Below are 18,441 nucleotides of genomic sequence, written 5' to 3' on the forward strand. Positions count from 1 at the left end.
AAAATGGATGGAAAAGTCTCAAGATGAATGCCAGATTCTGGACAGATTGCTATACCTGAAGGAGTGTCTCCACCCCCATTGTCCAACCCAGATGCTGAGGTCCAGTTCTGAGGGCCTTCTGGTGGTTCCTTCACTGCAAGAAGCAAAGTTACAGGGAACCAGGCAGAGGGCCTTCTCAGTAGTGGCGCCCACCCTGTGCAATGCCCTCCCATCAGATGTCAAGGAAATAAACAACAATCTGACATTTAGAAGACTTCTGAAGGCAGCCCTGTTTAGGGAAGTTTTTAATGACTGGTGTTTTAATGTATTTTTAATCGTTTGTTGGAAACTGCCCAGAGTGGCTGGGGAAACCCAGCCAGATGGGGGTGGGGTATAATAATAAATTATTATTATTATATTATTTCCTCTGTGTCCATCAACGTGGTTTAATGTAATGTAAGACTGGTTAGTTTCAATCAGTGCCTTAGGCTGCAATTATTTGTCCACTTACCCGGGGGACACTGTACTCTTGTCAGGATTGAGCTTCAGATTATTGACTATTGACTATTGACACTCAGCCAGCCCATTACCAGTTCCAAACACTGTCTGGTCCACGGATTCACCTGACTGAGAAGGAAAAACAGAATTGGGTGTCATTAGCGTACTGACAGCATCTATCTCCCAATCCCTGGATGGTCTCAGCCAGTTGCTTCATATAGATAATTTTAAAAGCGTGGTAGCGGAAGCCGTAGCACAAATGCCAAGGGGTTGGGCTGAAGTCCTGCATGACAACCCTGTGGAACCATCCCTGCCAGTAGATATCACTTTGCTCCCCGTTTTCAGCACACAAAATTGATCCAGAAGGATATCATGGTTGATGGTATCAAAACCCTAAAAGGGGTTCAAGGGCTGGCTCACACTTCCTTTTGTCTTTCTTCTGGCAGAGGTCATCCATCGGGGTGGCCAACAACAGATTAAACAGCTGAAGGACTGACAAAAATCCAACAGGCGACGTTGTATCCACCACCATCTCCCTTGTGACAGAAACCACACCTGTTGAGTCTCGGCCTGACACACTCTTTCTGCCCTGCCAGAAATAGAAATGAGCAGCCCTACTGCTGAGTCATTCCCGACCATCGCAAAGATCATAGCTTATTCAGCTGGCCATGATCAAAGTTGTACCTAAAAGACACAAGCCATCCCAAAAAGATCCTCGGGGATAAAGGCCTTTATCGCAAAATGGTCAATTACCACAAGCCTTTCAAGATAGGCTACCAAAAAAACCCAACAAAACAAAACCCTTAAAAAAACCCTCTGCTCCGTTTTCAGCGTCTAACATTGAGTGATTCCATATTCATATTTTTAGTAGCATATACCAGTGGTCCAACCTTTAGTGTACTGTATGTACTTTTAATAATCTCCATAAAAGCCTGATTTCCAATCCCTAGGCTCAAGCTGACAGTGTAAATAAAATCACCCAAATCCACAGGGTAAGAGAAATGAAAATGACAAGGATTAAAATTTTGTCAAACCTCTTTCTTTTTAAAATTCTGCTTCTCTTCCAATTGGATCACGACCCTCTGTGTGCACAGCTTAAGACCAGACGGTCTGCTTTCACTTTTATTCCGCTCTGCAGCAGGCTTACAGTATTTAGTGAAAGTCTGTAAAGAATGTGTGCTGTGTAGAGAGTTAATACCATAATCCCCTGTCGTTGGGGTCAAATGCTGAATAGAGCAGAAGAATTAGAAAATATGTTACATACAATGGCAGGAAAAAATGCATCAGCATGGTGTTCTGTTAACACAAGCATTCATTACCCACAAGCAAAATAGCCCATGAGGTAATAGAGTGTATAAAAAGATATGTGTACTTCAAGCCCAGTGTGCACGCTGTTACATTGAGGATCTAAGGCTTTGAGTGAGAGGTTAAACACTATACAAACACTATGGCATTTTCCCATCAGGCATAACTGCATCTTTCTGCGGAGCAGCTTAGATTTTTGTTTTGTTTTGAAACAACAGCATTTTACCTTTCTGAAATGTAGTGGAAATAGCTTGGCTCCTTGCCATTCCCCCCCTCCCACTTGGGGGTGTGATGTATGTATTCCATGCTACAGAGAATTTCTGAGATCTTAAAGCCACCATAAATATCACTGATTTCCCACTCATGGAAATAGCAGTTCTGTGTAGGCAAAACAAGCAAATCTGTACAGTGGTACCTCAGGTTACAAACACTTTGGGTTACAGACTCTGCTAACCAGGAAGTAGTACCTTGGGTTAAGAACTTTGCTTCGGGATGAGAACAGAAATTGCACGGCCATGGCGGCGTGGCAGCGGGAGGCTCCATTAGCTAAAGTGGTACCTCAGGTTAAGAACAGTTTCAGGTTAAGAACAGACCTCTGGAACAAATTAAGTTCTTAACCAGAGGTACCACTGTAAATAGGACCAGCTCAAGATGTTTTGCTGCCCGAGGTGGACAAGATGGCTTCCCACTCCATTTTATGTACAGAAACCAAGCAGACAGGCATTTGATTTAGAGCACATCCGCACCATACATGAAGCAGCACCACACCACTTGAAACAGTTACTGCTTCCTTCAAAGCATTCTGGGAGTTTGTTAAGGGAGATCAGATTTGTTGGGGGTCCTTATCCCCCTCACAGAGCTACAATTCCCAGAATTATTATTATTCCCTCTTCCCGGAAAACTTTGCAGCTATCCTGGGGCCTCTGGCAAACATGCACCTGTGCTGCATAGTGTTGTCAGCTAGGCTAGGCTGAAAGTGGAACCAAACAGCTTCATGCTTTGCTCCCACTCTGGTTTATTGCTGTGCCCCAGTCTTCCTATGCAAAATGAGAGGCTTGCTCCCTTGCTAGTTGGTACCTCTGTTAGTCCAATCACCTGTTGCAATTCTGTGACCTCTCTACTCCCTGACAGCCCTGAGATTGCCGTTCACGTAAATTTTAGAGGGGAAAAGTGGTGTTTGTTTATAACCGTTCTTATCCGCCCTTTACCATACGGTCTCAAGGCAGGTTTCAAAAGTATAGTACAGTGGTACCTCAGGTTACATACGCTTCAGGTTACATACGCTTCAGGTTACATACGCTTCAGGTTACATACTCCGCTAACCCAGAAATATTACCTCAGGTTAAGAACTTTGCTTCAGGATGAGAACAGAAATCTGCTCCGGCGGCGCAGCAGCAGCAGGAGGCCCCATTAGCTAAAGTGGTGCTTCAGGTTAAGAACAGTTTCAGGTTAAGAACGGACCTCCGGAACGAATTAAGTACTTAACCTGAGGTACCACTGTATCATGAAAAATATAAAATGATTGCAATTATAAAACACGTAAAGCTGTTCCAATGGAACAGAACAGTATAAATTCTGAAAAGGAGGTGGATCTCCCAAAACAGCATCCCATAATTGTCACAGGCCCTGTTTATGTATCTATCCTTCATAGTTGAAGCACATCCACATGTATTTTGGACTCCATAGCTGAGGGCAATATAACCTGTAAGAAGGGGCAGCAATTTCTACCTTCGTGAGGACACTGTGACTTTTACATGACCTTGAATTCAGACCCCACTGATACTTAGTGCTCCTCCGAACCTGTGATCTGCCACAACGCTGGCACTGAACAATTCAGTTTAAAATCGTACTAGTAGTTGTATACAACCTAGAGAAATTACTGCAACGAGAGGAAAACAAACATTTGCATAATGTCTGCAAAAGTGGCATGTGTACAGTGCTGTTTGATACATATTTACATAATTCCAAATTCATGCCATCATTACTAACTTGGCTATTTGTATTCCAAGTCGAGTTGAGGGTGAAATGCAAGTAACACAGCTGAAGGGGGAATGAAACTGAAACAGCAGCTTCACTTATACTGGATGGATACTGGATGCTTGGAGATGCCTCTCAGGGTATCTGAGTTATGATTCCCCTCTTGCTTCATTCAAGTCTCTCCTTTTCCACAAAGCCCTTGGGCACTCTCCCTCAGTAGGGATGGGCAAATGTGTCCTCAGTTTCTAATTTTTCCAGTCTTCAGTTCTCCACATTGCCACACCAGTCTGTAACAATAATGTAAAATTCTCATAGACATTCATCAGTATTATAGTGTGAATTTCTCCTAATATAAACATTTTTGTATGCAATTTTACCTAATACGCACATGTTTACAAAGCAATTTTTGCTAATATAATGCTTTTTGTATGCTATTTTACTACATTTACTACATTTTACCCTAATATATGCATTTTTGCACACATTACATGGTTCATTGCAACGTTATCTTTTTCTCTTTTTTAAAACAATATAAATAAATGCCTAGGAAGATGGTCCTGGGGTGTCTGTTTCACTTATGGATCACTTCCCACGAAATATCCCAAAGCGATTTGCAATAAAATTTGCACATATGCAATAAAAGCATGTATAAAGATGATTTCAAAACCAATGCAGGCACAGACTAGGATAAAAAAATCAAATTAAAGGTTTTATTTTTTAACAAATAAAGGTTTTCAAAAAGACCATAGTGATGATGCCTGTCTGATATGCAACAGGAGGGAGTTTCAGAGGACTGCTGCCACCACAGTGAAGCTTGTTGTCCATCTTCTGAAGATTTGGCTCCCTAGGTTGAGATCCAATGACTAACAGGAACAATGCTATACAGTACTATAGCTATTCCTGAAACAGAACTTACTGCAACTTGTAATTACATTTGAGCATGCAACTGAAACAAGCACAGATATAATGTATTCACTTATTGGTGTAGTTGTTAAGAGCGGTAGACTCGTAATCTGGTGAATCGGGTTTGCTTCCCCGCTCCTCCACATGCAGCTGCTGGGTGACCTTGGGCCAGTCACATTCTCTGAAGTCTCTCAGCCCCACTCACCTCACAGAGTGTTTGTTGAAAGTCAAATCAGAGACTGTCAACGAGCTTTTCCAGCTAGGCATTAAGTGGTTCATATTTTTAATAATAATAATAATTTTATTATTTATACCCCACCCATCTGGCTGGGTTTTCCCAGCCACTCTGGGCAGCTTCCAGTACATATAAAAACATAATATAATTCACCGTAACTGTTTGTTTGGCATTGTTTTTCTGCACTCTCAATTTGGCTACCTTTTGCTGTTCTTTTGTAAACCACAATGTTCCATACAGACATCTTATACAGACATCTTAGGGTGGAGATGATCTCTTTGAATTTTTCTCTCTCTAATCAGGACAAAATAAATAACTTCACGCAGCCCATAGTTCAACTCTGGAACTTTCTCCAACAGGAGGCAGTGATGGCCACCAACTTGGATGGTTTTAAAAAAGGATTGGACAAATTCATGGAGGAGACGGCTTCAAATTGCTCTCAAGGCCCACTTGTCCCTGAGTCTGTGTTGCCTGAACCCTAGATTCACGTATCTGCCCACCTCTGCCCATCTGCCCACCAAGTTCGTCATCTTCCTCCATGCACCTGTCCTTTGTATCATTTCTCTTTTCACAGATTGTCCTTCTGGTTGAGTATTCTGAAGAGGGTGTTGCCATAGATGCGCTGACTTGCTAGTGCAAGTTGACCCTCAGTGTCTGTATTCCCCTGTTAGAATAATTTTCTTCTAAATACTTAAGTGGACTAGCATTAGGGATGAGCGTGAATGGGCTTCTTCTCACTCTGGCCAGACAATGGGAAAGCTGGGCAAATCTTTCATGGCCAGTTTTACCTCAGTGTCTCAGTCTGCATGAAAAAAAGGAGCATTAAAGCTATTATTTATTATTTATTTATTGAATTTATCTACGGCCCTATACCCGGAGGTATACTGTACTATATACTATACTATGTCAACCTAGCAGTTCAAAAGCACACCAGTGCAAGTAGATAAATAGGTACCATTGTGGTGGGCAGGTAAACAGTGTTTCTGTGTGCTCTGGTTTCCGTTATGGTGTCCATTGCACCAGAAGTGGTTTAATCACGCTGGCCACATGTGTTGGAAAGCTGTCTGTGGACAAATGCCGGCTCCCTCGGCCTAAAAGCGAGATGAGCGTCACACCCCATAGTCGCCTTTGACTGAACTTAACCGTCCAGGGATCCTTTCCCCCCCCCCCCTTTACTACAGTGCACTGTAGCAGTACAGCATGTCAGACTGGGACCAGGGAGATCCAAGTTCAAATCCTCACTCAGCCTTGAAGCTCACCGGATGACACTGGACCTCTCACTCTTTTCTCAACCTGGCCTACTTCACAGGATTGTTGTGAGGAAATAATGGAGAGGAGAACTATGTATTCCCCCCTTAAGATGAAGATAATTGTTAAAAAGTAATTAAACTATAATAGAATCAAAACAATATAAAAAAATGTACAATGGTACCTTGGGTTAAGAACTTAATTTGTTCTGGAGGTCTGATCTTAACCTGAAATTGTTCTTAATCTGAGGTACCACTTTAGCTAATGGGGCGTCCTGCTGCCGCCACGCCGCCACTGTGCAATTTCGGTTCTCATCCTGAAGCAAAGTTCTTAATCTGAGGTACTATTTCTGGGTTAACGGAGTCTGTAACCTGAAGCGTCTGTAACCTGAGGTACCACTGTATTAAAATACAGGTAGTAAAAACAGCACAGCACTATTTAAAAGCCTTTTCCTTAAAAGCAGCCAGTTCCCCAAAGCCTGTCACAACAGAACAGTCTTCACCTGCCAGCAGGACAACAAGGAGGGATCCAGTCTAGCCTCTCTAGGAAGGGAGTTTCAAAGTCTGGGAGCAGCCACCGAAAAGGCCCTCTCCCATGTCATCACTTAACATGTGTGTGGGAGAATACGTTCCTTCAAAGAGCCTGGGCCTAAGATGCAACAGAGCAAAACCACACACACATGCACGAAGTAATTGGTGGCAATACCCCTTAAACAGGGAGCTCTAGTTAGTCAATAACCTGATAGTTCTCTCTTCTTCTCAGTCCTGATGAAACTCATAGGCCTTAATGTGGCCAGAGAGATGGAGATGGGTTTGCTGGCTTCCTTCAGCTCTCTTTTTACCAGTCAGCACAAACAGCAATCAGGGTGTATTGGTAAATACATCCAGTGGTTTGAATTATGGCTTATCCACACTTACCTTTCCCTCTGATCTTTCCAGGCACAGAAAGTGTAGTTTCTTACAGATGTTTAAAGTTTCTAGGAGACCTCTATTCCCCTCATGGAACTACAGTTCCTAGAGTTCCCTGGGAAGAGGGATAGACCATTCTGAGAATTATAGTTCTGTGAGAGGAATAGGAGCCTCCTAACAACTCTCAGCACCTTTAGCAAACTACACTGTTCGCAGGATTCATGATGGTTTCAAGTAGTATGAAATACTGCTTTAAATGTATACTGCAAATGGGGCCACAGCAGGATAAAGGAAGTGGGTGGGTGCAATCCTGCTTTTATACAGACATATACATTTGTGGTACAGGTTGAAAATACTGAAGACAGAGCTTCAGCAATTGCAAAGAAAGATATCAAAGCTTAGCTTGCATTTCTGATAAGCGCTTTCAAACAACTCCACTGATTTTAAGGGCAAGTTGTCTGCTACCGCCCTTTGCGTGTTTTCCTACTTCTGAATGAGGATGCTTCTGTTTTGTTTCCCATGGGGTATGAACTTGCTGTTCTGCAAGTTTAAGGAAGTGATCTCATCTATTCTCATTCCTCTACAGTTGCACAGTCGCTGGTTCACTTATGCATGATTCAGCTCATTTGAGATGAAGTTTTTTGTTGTTTCTTTAAAAAAACAACTTTAAAAATTATTCTACCCAAATAAGCTGAAATCATGCAGAAACGTATTGGAGACTGAGCAGCTTTAGAGAGATGAGGAATTGATGAGATCACTTCCTCAGTTAGGGAATTTGACAATGTTCTTTGGTTCCTTCCAGGTCTCCAGTTCAACAATAAAGAATCATAGAGTTGGAAGAGACCATGAGGATGATCTCGTCCTAAACCCTGTAATGCAGGAATATTTTGTCCAGTGCTATTTTTCTAGAAAAAGAGTTGGTGGAACTTGCCATGGACACCTCTCTTGTTCTCTTAGAATGGCAATGGTGCCCAGCTGAGAGGTGCTGGAACTGAGTTCCGGTGAGCTCCGGCTGAAAAAAGTCCCTGCTTTTGTCCAACATGGGGCTTCAGATTCAGAGTTCCATGCTCTACCAGCTGAGACCATGGCTCTTTTCGTGGACAAAACCTTGCTGCTTACAGAGACTTCCCACCAAGGAATAACAAAGAGATCTCTGGCAGCTTTAAAGGCGCATAGATTGTGGCATGAACTTTTGTAGACTAGAGCTCATCATTAACTGCAAGAAATGCTAAGTACGTCTATCTGATGTACTTAAGAACATAATAATAACCTGCCAGATCAGGCCAGTGGCCCATGTAGTCCAGCCTCCTGTTCCCACCCAGATACTTGTGGGAAGCCACAAAGCTGGATGCAAGCACAAGAGTCCTCTCCCCTCCTGTGGTTCCCAGCAACTGGCATTCAGAAGCATCGCTGCCTCAAACTGTGGCAGCAGTGCATAGCCATCATGGCTAGAAGCCACTTGACCACTGTGGTTCGGGCACTGGTGACTCCAAGGTGGCTGGAGGAGTGTTCCGCAACATGGGACCAATGTAGGGAACTGCATGCCTGACTTTTGGTTGAGGCCAGTTGGGCATCTGAAACCCGGAGAACAGCTAATGGTGCTTCTCTAGATGATCTCAGTTATCAGGCTGCAACATAAGGGCTCGGGTGGTCCTTAAGGTATGCATGGACAACAGGTGGGCAACAGGGACATGATGGCAAGGGCAAAGCAAATGGGGGCATTCTCCTCCCATTCCCTGCAATTGTGTGTGATCTGCATGCCTGAAGATGGCTGCTGTAGATCACTAGCAACCTAGCCACTGTCCTGTGATAATCATAACTCTCATGGTCTAAATATTCACTTTTGTTTTACAATGCATTGTATTGAATTCTGTTTGTTTACCAATGTACTGTATTGAATTCTGTTTGTTTATTCCTCCACCCTTCCTTATTTACGACAGTGTGCCAGATCCCCCCCATTTTTTAATTTATTATTGCATTTGTTAAGATTATTTTGAAGGAGTGAGGACCAAGGGTCCACCTGGGTCCACTTTGGAGAGCCAGACTGAAGCCATTTTATAAGAAGCAAGCTAAAAGCTAAAAACTATTTCTCTCCTCTGCCTGCACACAGCATTTTTGTAAATGCAGCAAGTGTGGTCAGAGCACTTCACACCTGCTCTAGTCGTTGACCCAATTCCAGTAAACACACCGAGAATAGAGCAAACAACAGGAAGATGTAGCCCACCACAAAAATAAGGTGAGAACACAGATGGTCAGTGTGGTTTTACAAGGAATTGCAAATAGGTCAAGAGGATTATAAGCTTACAGCACCACCTAGTGGATAATGCAGCTTTGAACCAAAGGCCGCCACCAATTTTTTCTATTGGTAGAGCTTTTAATGAATATGCATAAAGGGGAATGTTTAAGGGGTGTGGGTGAAGGGGCTGAACTTTGCTTTGCCTTAGAGCATAAAAGTTGTCTGCATCTGACTGACGGTGGGCATTCTCTCATTTTTGCTGAATGTACCCACTTTGCTTTGCTTGTCTGACAAATAAACCAAAGTCAATAAAACTTCTTTTAAAAATATTGCTGCCTGGATTTTTTTCCATTCTGGTCTGGATTCTGAAGTCTCCAACAATTTTTTAAAAAAATCTCTATTCTTAATTTTCAAAGCAACTTGAGACGTACTGCAATCCAAAACAATAATAAAACGTACAATGATCCCCATTCAAATCGCAAATATTTATCCTCACGAGAACCTTGTAAGGTGAGCTACCATGAGCAATGGTGACGAGCCTTAGGTCACTAACCAAACTTGACAGTTAAATGGAGATTTGAACCTGCGTTTGGTCTAAAACTCTAACAGCTACTACTGTTTCTATACTGTCCTACATTTGGAGATTACAGGGTGCTTTACAATATAAAAAGACAAAAATGCATACCATAATAATAAACAAAATCAATTCTTGCCCCTGTTTAACTAGCCAAAGGCCTGGGAGGAGAAGGATTTTTTTGCCTGGTGCCTAAAGATACGTAATGAAGGTGCCAGGCGAGCCTCCCTGGAGAGAGCAATCCACAAATGGGGAGCTACTGCAGAAAAGGCCCATTCTTGGGTTGCTGCCTTCCAGACTTATCGCAGACGAGGCACACAAAGAAGGGCCTTGGAGGATGACTGCAGGGTCTGGGTCAGTTCAGCTTCGGCTGGGGAGGGCGGGATATAAATAAAAATTTATTATTATTATTATTATATGGGGACAGGCAGTCCTCAACCATTTAAGGCTTTATAGATCAAAAACAACACTTTGAATTGGGCCCAGAAACTAACTGGCAGCCAGTGCAATTGGGCCAGGATTGGCGTTATATGCTCAGCCCATCTTGCCCCAATGAGCAACCTGGCCTCTGAATTCTATACCAGCTGAATTCCAAATCACCTTCAGAGGCAGCCCCACGTATAACACGGTGCAGTAATCTAACCTAGAGGTTGGGACGTGGGTGGCGCTGAGGTCTAAACCACAGAGCTTAGGGCTTGCCAATCAGAGGGTCGGCGGTTCGAATCCTCACGACGTAGTGAGCTCCCGTTGCTCAGTCCTTGCTCCTGCGAACCTAGCAGTTCGAAAGCACCTCAAAGTGCAAGTAGATAAATAGGTACCACTCCAGTGGGAAGTTAAACGGCATTTCCATGTGTTGCTCTGGTTCGCCAGAAGCAGCTTAGTTATGCTGGCCACGTGACCTGGAAGCTGTACGCCGGCTCCCTAGGCCAGTAAAGTGAGATGAGCGCTGTAACCCCAGAGTCATCCGTGACTGGACCAGAGCATAGACAACAGAAGTTAGGTGATCCCTATACAGATAGGGGTGCAGCTGGGCCACCAGCCAGAGCTGATGGAAGGCAGTCTGTGCCACCGAGGCCACCTGAGGCTCAAGGGACAGTAATGGATCCAGAAGGACCCCAAAGCTGAGTACCTGCTCCTTCGGAGGGAGTGTAACTGCATCAAGAGCAGGCAACATCCCATCCATCTGGTCTAGGGATCCATCCACTAACAGTGCCTCAGTTCTATCAGGCTTGGGCTTCCGTTTGCTGGCTCTCATCTAGTCCATTTCTGAGGCAAGACACTGGTCCAGCAGGTCCACTGCCTCACCTGCAGATGTAAAGGAGAAGTACACCACATTGGCTCTGTGGTGAATTGTTGCTTCCCACCCTGAGAGTCTTTTAGATAGAAAGGCAGATTACAAATGTTTTAACAAAACAAAGAATGTGGGCAGTGGCCTGTAGGATCCCCACAATCTGAGATGCTAGTTTGAGAACATTAGTCTTACTAAAATGTGTGTAATAACCCTGTTCTGGGTGGATGAGCAGATAGATTCCTGTCTGACGCTGCTGAATGGGTGGATAAATGATTCATTTTGGCTTCCATGATGACAAGGCCATTTTTACATGATTGTCGTAGTTTCCTAGTAGTCTAAACACAAGGGGAAATATTTCATATGAATAGCCTTCTGCAGCTGTTGCTTTAGACTGAGTGTTGGATAACAACGGAAGAAAATGTTGCGGTGGCTATTTACCCGATATGTTTTGTTCCACTTTGGAGAAATTAGCAGAGTCTTCATTAGTCTGTTTCAGTAGATCTGGTGTGTGAGTGTGTAGGGTGGTGAACGAGCTCCTTGCATTAGTATCATAGGGCCTGCTTTCATTTCATTTACATGTTATATTTGGCTAGTTTAAATGAGAGAGATAAATAACTATCCCTTTACCTTTAATTTACTTGAAATTGCTAAACCTGTGAAATTCTATGCTGTGACGAAGTTACAAAAGGAATTAGCCACTCGAGGAAGAGGTGAGGATCAGAACGGTATAATTTGCTGAAATGAACATGCTATGCAGCCTGTGTTCATCGTAATTATAGACATTTTCTAGCTTGGATCGGTTTAAGGCTGTTCTTTCCTTTGGTCCAGAAACTGGATTCATGGGCAAAATTCGGCTCTCGCATGTGCTTAGGAAGGAACCAATTAGAGAGAGATTGCTCCCAAGATTTTCTCTCAAACCCAACAAACAATGTGCCACTCTTGGATGGACAATCAGCCAAGATTTCTGCCCATCTTTTTTATCACTGGATGCCAAGTCCCCAGCGATACAGAAGCAGTGAGCAAAGCAGCATTTATGTAGTGCAATATGATGCAACTAAATGGTCAGATTGACTTGGCTATCCAGTCGCCCAGAGTCCTAAGAGCCGTTACTTGTCCTATACACCTGCCTTTTGCGGTAGCTGCAAATAAATTAGTCCCAGCTGCCTTCTGTTTTGTCCCACCATGCAGATGAACAAACAATTTCATAGAGGAGGGTCACAGGGTGATGGGAGTTGTAGTCCACAACATCTGGATGGGACCAGGGATAGAATTTTAATAGATACGATGAACAGAAGAGAAAAATGAAGGAGTTAGTGACAATGCAAGGGGAAGACTGGAGAGACTTCACCACCATTAGAGTGGCAGTATAAAGTCTCTATCATCTATCTATCTATCTATCTATCATCTATCTATCTATCATCTATCTATCTATCTATCTATCTATCATCATCATCATCTATCTATCTATCTATCTATCTATCAATCAATCAATCTATCTATCATCTATCTATCTATCATCATCATCTATATCATCTATCATCTATCTATCTATATCTATCTATCTATCATCTAGCTATCTATCATCTATCTATCTATCTATCATCTATCATCTCCCTCTCTCATCTGTCTGTCTGTCTGTCTATTCTATCTAACTATCATCTATCTATCATCTATCTATCTATCTATCTATCTATCTATCTATCTATATCTATCATCTATCTATCTATCTATCTATCATCTATCTATCATCTATCTATCTATCATCTATCATCTACCTATATCTATCTATCATCTATCATCTACCTATATCTATCTATATCTATCTATCTATCTATCTATCTATCTATCTATCATCATCATCATTATCTATCTATCTATCTATCTATCTATCTATCTATCTATCATCTATCTATCTATATCTATCTATTTATCATCTTATCTACCTATCGTCTATCATTTCTTAAGTTTTCATTCTTAAGTTTAGATCATTTTACAGTGAAAACATGTTTGCAAATTTAAAAGCTGGATGAAAAGATATATCTGCCTTAGAATCAGAAACAGTACAAAACTCCTATCTTTGGTTGTTTTGTACTTTTCTCATAGCATGTTAGTAAATTGCTTGAGACACATGTACAAAATGATAAATAAATGAATGAATAATAAATCACTCTCATGCAAATTTTTTGTACTTTCCCCTAATAATACCCAGTTTAGCACACAATTTTACCCATGTACACCTTCCTCTAATACACACATTTTTGGTACACATTTCTAGGTTGGAGAACTGCACCACAAAATTCGGAGAAATGTGCTTTTCAGAGGATATCTGCCTTTCAGTTCGTGTCTTCTTTTGCGAACTGATCCAAATGCCTTCCCCATCCCTAGCAACCAAGACACCATGGCTGAATTATGAGGGCAGCACCATCTGCTCAATGATGCTGCTGAGTAATTGGAATCAAAGGTTATGCCATTAGTCCATGAATGGCTTGCCCAAGCGACAGACCTCAAAGGAGAAAACTGCGTATCCAAAATGGAGCAAACTGGAGATGCCTTTTATTTATTTGCTAAAATCTCTGTACTGCCAACATTATATATATGAAAAAATCATGGTGGTGAACAGCATACAATCAACAATAAAACTGCATTTATTAAGACAAACACAAAATACATCACAGATCGGTGGATCAGCTTAAAACATCAGCAAAGCTAGATCACCTCCCAGGAAAAGTCTCGGGAAACATGAGATTTAAACAGACACATAAATGCCAACACCATTGCTGTAGCCTCCTGCCTGATGTTTATTTGAAGTGCATTCTAAAAGGTGGGTGCCACCACGCTAAAGGCCCTGCTCTTCATGGATGTAGGATGAACCTCAGAAGCCTGTGGCACTAGAAAGTGTTTGTCTCTACCAATTGAGAAAGGCAAGTCATTCCAGGAGGTAGCCTGGTCACAAGTTGTTCCGGGCTTTTTTTACGTGCCAATAACAAGACCTTATTGGCCGCCAATGCTGCTCTTTCAGTATAAGCACCATGCACTGTTGATAGGGCACCTTCAGCGACCTTGCTGTGGAATTCTACACTAGCTGCAGCTTCTGAACCAAACCTGAGGGAAACCACACAAAGAGAGCACTCACATAATAATAGAATTGTAGAGTTGGAAGGGATCCTGATGATCATCTAGCTGAACCCCCTGCAATGCAGGAATATGCAGCTGTCTAACAACAACAACAACAATAATAAAATTTATTCATTTATTTACACCCAGGGCGGCTAACATCAAAGTGTGATACATTAAAAACATAAATCAAACCATCGATTAAAATACAGCTTAAAATCAAATTTGGAGCAGAATAAAATCAGATGGCAACTGTGCTGGTCCAGGGGGGAGATTACCGTGGGGCGAGGTCCAGGGCCTGAGTTGAGGGTCGGCAGACAATCCTCCACGGACGAAGCGGGGTCCACAGCGAGAAGCCGGGCAAGGACAGGAACTCTGGGGGAACAGGACTGGATGCTGGCCGAAACAGCTCTTCAACGACGTTGCTCCCGCAACCTGGGACCGGGCTGACTGGCCTTTATCTTTTCTGAGGCCAGGAGCGGTCTCGGCCCCCAGGAGACCCGCCTCTCCTGGCCTTAAGGCGAGCAGTCCTCCTGGGAGAAACCAGTTCCCTTCGCCTCTCTGCCCTGAGCCTCTGCAGTTCAGGAGAGGCTGAAGGGTTACTGGGCCCCGGGGGAGGCTCACCTGTAGGCACTGAGTCCTCAACCACCTCCGGAGCCAGAGTGGATTCACCTGGTGCCTGCACAGGTGCAGGCGCTTCAAAATCAAGGCCCTGCCCCAGCTCAGCCGGCCCTGGAGGCGGGGACTCCTGTGCAGGCTGGGATTCCTCCGGTTCAGCCTCTGAATCGGATTCCCAGGCCATCACAGCAACCCACAGATTATAACTATAGGGGATGGGAACATTGAGTGCTCACCAGGCCCAACTGTTTGTGCTGGTCTTATATGAGCTAGTGGAAAGGGTTAGGGAGGCCACACATACTGGGTCTTATAACAAAAAATGGGGATCGAACTTGCAACCTTGGCGTTATCAGCACCATGCTCTAATCAGCTGAGCTACCCAGGCCTGCTGTAATCCAACCTGAAGGTTGGACTACTGTAGCCAAACCATCCTGATCCGGAAACAGATGCAGTTGTTGCGCCAGCTGAAGCTCATAAATGGTGCTCCTGTGTTGACATTTCTGGACTGTTTGCAGAATAAAGCACAATACAGTGGTGCCCCGCAAGACGAATGCCTCGCAAGAAGGAAAACCCGCTAGACGAAAGGGTTTTCCGTTTTGGAGGTGCTTCGCAAAACGAATTTCCTATGGGCTTGCTTCGCTTAACAGCTGATCCGCTAAGCCTCTTATCAGCTGATCCGCTAAGCCGCTAAGCCGCTTAACAGCTGATCCGCTAAGCCTCTTATCAGCTGATCCGCTAAGCCGCTTATCAGCTGATCTGCTAAACCCGCTAAGCCGCTAATAGCGCTAATCCGCTAAGCCGCTAATGGGCTTGCTTCGCAAGACGAAAAAACTGCAAGACAAAGAGACTCGCGGAACAGATTCTTTTCGTCTTGCGAGGCACCACTGTAAACTACAGTGGTACCTCCGGTTACGAACTTAATTCATTCCAGGGGTCTGTTTGTAACCCGAAACTGTTCTTAACATGAGGCTCGTTTTCGCTAATGGGGCCTCCTGCTGCCACTGTGCCGCTACCGCACGACTTCCGCTCGCGTCCCGGGGCAAAGTTCGCAACTGGGAGCATCTACTTCCGGGTTAGCAAAGCTCGTTACCCAAAGCATGCATAAGGAGGATGGTACATAACCCGAGGTTCCACTTTAGAATCATTCCCAGACACATGGCATGTCAATGCTTTTACTCCATGCCCACAAATTATTAGTATTTAACTCTTTGGAATATGCCAGTGGTGTGCTTGGTACTTTCCAGAAGAACAGCTCCCTGTCCGATAAAAACTTACAATTGATAATTTGACACAGAGGAAATGGAGGATGGGACAAAAAGTAAATGTGAGTGGAATTCAACAAATTAAAATATATAGTTAAATAATTAAAATCAACAGTAAGCTGAAAGCAGATTAAAATGCACGCCAGCGTCTAAACAAAGGCATGTTTAGGGGTATGTGTACCCCTGCCCCCCGAAAAAGCACTGGATATATGCAAGCTCTTTTCTGCAGAGGGCTACTTGCCCTTGGTGGTTATCTGTTGGGAACAACATATTGACTGTGAGCAGGGCAGAAGCCAGCAGCAGTCTCTTTCTGCTACATGCTTTGTTGCCCCTATTCTTCCCTGCTCAGTAAGCTGCTGGGCAAGGGACAGAGGACTCTTGGCAGACTCTTATTGCTTGCAAAGGGTTTGCGTGGCAAGTTCCCTCCCACATAGAAAATGAAGACACAGGACACGTAATTAAGGTTAATGGGCGTAAATGGCCACAACTTTATTGATTACAGAATTGAAGGTATTGGCCTTAGGCATTGGCTCCTAACAACTACCCGGCATGGTGACCGGGAAGGGTTGAACACTAACCGTGGGGGTCCTTTTGAAGTACGCCAACTAGGACCCCACGGGTGTCACCGCTCGTGGGTGTGCCGGTGGCCCTTACCTTACTAGGTCTCGGACAAGGCAACGCCCCCGGAGTCCTCTACCGGACTACCCTTTTTCTTGGGGGAAGGTGATGGCATTTCCTCCCCCCCCGTCCATTTGCATAACAATTGACCCCTGCCAATGCCTAACCACCACTCGAGCGGAGCTCGCCGCCAATACCTTCAGGCCTGCAACCAACCCCTAATCCCTGCTATGATGTCTCCCAACCATATATCATTTCCGGCATCAGACAGATGCACGCCATCCCGCCTGTAGAGGGCCTCGTTGCTGAACCGTATGCTTGGGTGCCCAATAATGCACCCACCTAAAGCTGCCACTCTACGTTCCACAGCCCGCTCCAAAACTTTTCTCGCTTTATTAACGCCAACTGGGCTCTCACAATCTCTCCATGTCCTCCTCTCAAGCAACGAGGACCATAATATTGAGACATTCGGGTACACTGTCACCAGGTCTGACAGGTCATCAAATATGTTCCATCTCAGATCAATGCCAATGCCCTTGCGATAAGGGAGGTCGTTCTCCCCTAACTGAATCAAAATAGCATCGGGCGGCCCTTCGGCGGCAGCTCTTGCCATCACTGCTGGTTTAAATTCACTCCAGCGCATCCCTCTTCGCGCTAACCACGCCAGCTCCACATTTGAAGGCAATTTTAGGTTGTGCCCCAGCCCAGAACTCATAGCACGATTCTTGGCCCAGTACACTATGCTGTGGCCCACCAACCAAATGCGCACTCTCTCAGAACCTGGAAAACAAACAAACAGGGATGCCAAGGTCAGGGGCACTAATCCTAGTCATAGGTTATTTCTGACGTAGGTTTTGTAAGCATTAGATTTCCATCTCCCCAATTCCTTTATCCTCTCTGTGGTAAGCCCCAAGTGTACTGCTGTGGTAGCCGCTCCAATGCGGAAGGAGTGAGCAGCAAACTCGGCTGCGGGCAGACCGCATGCCACCAATGCCATGCGCAACACACGAGTGAATTGATGCCTGGCCAAACAGGATCCATCTGCGTGGATCAGGAGGGTGCCGGGGTTTTTGGGTCTTAAATATAGAAAGCGCCTCGTATCTCTCACTGGACAGGGCCCCTTGTCATGCGCAGCTGGAAGCCGGAGAAGGGCCCCCTTACCCCACTAGTCTATTTTCGAGTTACGAACATGAAGGATTAGATCAGTCCCGGAGAGGGTGAGATCACTTAGCAAAATTGCCCTCTGGGCTTGGGTGGCCTCTCTCTCACAGACGACCTCCCCTATGCGTAGTGCGCCAAAAAAGGCTATGGAGAAAGCGGCTGAGAATAGGCGTGCTTCGTACTTAGACCAGCATATTGATCGTAATGCCTTGTGAATCTGGGACAGGATGTCATATGTTATAGGACGCCTCCTATCCGCACTGGGGGGGTACTGTCTGCGCCAACCCTCTAGGGCTTTACGTACAATAAAGGCCGCACACGGGTCAGTTGCGAAAAATGCTTTACAAAAATAAGAGATCCCTGCTGACTGGATATTGAGTGTCTTAGGGGCCCTGCCTAACCCCTTCAAGTGAGCCAGGTAGCAGAGAACCTCCCTGGTTGAAGGAGTGGCAAAGGGCCTCGAGCCAGGTATGTTACTTCGAAACTTAAGAAAATCACCCCAGGCCTTCTTGTA

General features: G+C 44.4%; 1 protein-coding gene across 1 annotated transcript in view; it reads left to right on the plus strand.

Moving 5' to 3' along the window:
• PTPN14 (protein tyrosine phosphatase non-receptor type 14) overlaps positions 1 to 7,241 on the plus strand; it is a 461,328-nt gene extending 454,087 nt beyond the window's left edge. The window contains exon 17 of the mRNA XM_083733089.1: positions 7,224 to 7,241. The gene's annotated coding sequence lies outside the window, so the exon portion shown is untranslated. The remainder of the gene's footprint in view (positions 1 to 7,223) is intronic.
• The last annotated feature ends 11,200 nt before the right edge of the window (positions 7,242 to 18,441 follow it).

Source organism: Podarcis gaigeae, assembly GCF_964106915.1.
Source record: "Podarcis gaigeae genome assembly, chromosome: 3".
NCBI lineage: Eukaryota > Metazoa > Chordata > Lepidosauria > Squamata > Lacertidae > Podarcis > Podarcis gaigeae.